Raw genomic sequence first — 2,695 nt, 5'->3', positions numbered from 1 at the left:
GGAGGACTCCCCGCCCAACCTCCATCCGGGATGGGCCCCCGCTCTGGGGCGCGCCGCCTCCCGGTCCGGGGGATCCTCTCTGCGGTGACGGTCTGAAGGGCCTCAGCCCCGGGGAGGGTGGACAGCCAGGCGCGGGGCCGAACCTAGCTGACCTTGGCAGGGCCAATCTGGTGCGGCCGTCACCACGCGCAGGTGAGGAGCCTCCTCCGCGTTTCACACCTCAAAGCCTGGCCTGAGCTATAGGGTTGCGCGGCTGCTGCTGCTGCCTGAGTGGGCTCTGGGTTCTCCGCGGCCTGGGTTCCAAGGACCCGGCAGAGTGCGGGCCTTCCTTTAGCACGCATCAGCTTCACAGATCTGTACTAAGCGCCCACTGTGTGCCAGGCGCCTGGCCAGCGAAGGACTGAGAACAGACGCGGCCAATCTCCGGAGCTCAGAGAGCCTTAGGGCGGGTGTGGGGAGCAGGCGCCAGACACATGACTAAAGTGATTTTAGGTTGAGGAAAGTGCTCTGGTGATGAGGAGAAGGGGTGACCGTAGGGTCTGACTTAAAAGGTGATTTTTAAACTAAGACCTGGAGATTGGAAAGAAGCCAGCAGTGTGAGTAGGGGAAAGGTGTTTCTGGAAGAGGGGAAAGCAAATAAATACAAAGGTCTGGAGATGGCAGAGTTTTAGGATGAAACAGAAAGAGGGACGACAACACTGTGGTGGGCGTTGCGATTTTAGAGCAGGTCTAGGAAACCATTGAAGAGTTTTGATGAGGTTCAAGTTTTGAAAGCTCATCTCATTGTGGTTGCTATGGGAAAGTCAGTTAATGGCCAACCTGCTTTTGCCAGTCTAGCTGTGCCGCCTAGAGTTGCTTAGTCTCTGAGCCCTTCTGGGAAAGGGGGTTGTTGTTCTGCATCTAGCTTATGAGAGAGGAAGTGAGGGGCCATCCACATCTGAGACCAATGATTACAGAGACCTATGAAAACTCCTTGAAATAATAAGACCTACCTCAGAGTGTTGTGAGGGTAGAATTAAGTGAATTCCATAGAAGCACTTAAAGCAGTGCCCGGCCCGGAATAAGTGCCCTCTAAATGCTAGTGATGGCTATTATTATCGTGGAAACATTGTAGGAGACCAATGAGGGAGGCTTGGATTAGGATGTGGCAGCAGTTGATGGTAGAAGTGCTTCACTTCCTTCACTCAAGGAAAGCTTGATTCAGATATGGATGAGGGGTGATTCCTGTTTTGGGGAACTGGGGGTCAACTGTGGGAGACTGGTCTGTACACAGATAATCATCACAAGATGCATCAAAAACAACAGTGGTGTTTAATTAGCCAGGTTTTTCCCTTTTGTTTTTGTTTTTCTTTGTTCTGTCACAGCTTTGTTCTTAATGACTGTTTCTTAGTGGGTGTTCCCATGGCGGGCTGCTACAATCATATGAGTTGATTTCCTGTTAAAATCAATAGTCCTTGCCTCCCTTGCCTTGTTTCTGCTCCTTGTTCCCCCTCCTTTGTGTCCCCTTTTCTTGATTTAATCCCTCAACTTGGATCCCAAACACTTTGTAGTGGTTGCTGCAGGAGAATATCGTAGAAATATTTGCACTCTGTGTCAACTCAGGAACAATTGGTTTCAAGCTTTTCTTGCCATAGCAACCGACTTTGGTATATTGTTTATGAGAGAGAAAGTAACAGCCCAGCCACATCTGAGACCACTGATGAGAGGTCTTTGAAAATCGATTGAAGTTCCACTTTATTTTCTGGGAATTATGTGATATACATCCTTATAACCACTTCTCCGAATCTTAAGGCCACAGATTTTTCTGGCACTCGTGGGGAATTTTAATAAAGTACTTGCCTTTAAAAGTACTTTATAAGCAACTATTTTTGCACTGTAAAATAATGTGCTCCATGAAGCATTTTCTCTCCAGCTCCCCTTTATGTGGTTAAAACCAGGCATCTGTTAGATCTCAGTAAAACTTATTTCTGAAGCAGATCCTGGGAAAAACGTAAAAACTCCTTTAGAAATACCTGCAGGAAATCTCTCACATGGAAACCATAAATTCTCTAGGAGAAAAAAAGATGCTTGGGAGCAAAACTTCCCTGTGGGGTGTATCTCCCCTCTGTGTTCTAGAGTTGATGGGGCACTGAGCTGGCTCTTGGCCAAGAACTAGAATACATCCTGACCACCATTCTGTCCTGCTGTCTAGTAGTCTAATTCCAGCTTCGACAAGACTCTCAACAGTGTTAGGAGGTTTTGTGACTCTTCCTCACAGCTCTCTAGATGAGCAGCTCAGAATTGCTTTCAAGAGTAAGAAAGCACTTAAGTCAAGCATTCTTGTTACATGGTTGTTGGGCAGGAATTCCTGGTTTGTCTGGCCTGGTACAGGGCTCTGAATCACACCAATGCATTTGGTCCACATGGCACAGTAGGGTTATGAGAGCAAGAGGTGACACCCTTCGAATTATTAATTATTTGACATATATATGTGTGTGTGGAGGTGTAGTGCTGAGGATCAAACCCAGGCCTTTACAGTTGCTAAGCCTGCACTGTACCACTGACCTACGTCCCCAGCTCACTTTTAAAACAAGCAGTAATACTCATGATTAAAACTTTACACATAGGGGCTGGGGACTTAGCTCAGCACTTCGGTGGCCTGCCTTGCAAGCGCAAGGACCTGAGTTGAATCCCCGGTACAAAAAAAAAAAAAAAA

At 47.6% G+C, this 2,695-nt stretch overlaps 1 protein-coding gene across 1 annotated transcript in view; it reads left to right on the top strand.

Moving 5' to 3' along the window:
• The window catches only part of Zdhhc1 (zinc finger DHHC-type containing 1), a 21,453-nt gene continuing 18,758 nt past the window's right edge, over positions 1–2,695 (top strand). The window contains exon 1 of the mRNA XM_010612372.1: positions 1–192. The gene's annotated coding sequence lies outside the window, so the exon portion shown is untranslated. The remainder of the gene's footprint in view (positions 193–2,695) is intronic.

The sequence above is a fragment of the Fukomys damarensis genome, unplaced genomic scaffold (assembly GCF_012274545.1).
Source record: "Fukomys damarensis isolate Sample0158 unplaced genomic scaffold, DMR_v1.0_HiC HiC_scaffold_32, whole genome shotgun sequence".
In the NCBI taxonomy this organism is placed as follows: Eukaryota; Metazoa; Chordata; class Mammalia; order Rodentia; family Bathyergidae; genus Fukomys; species Fukomys damarensis.
This window is presented reverse-complemented; position numbering and strand designations above follow the sequence as displayed.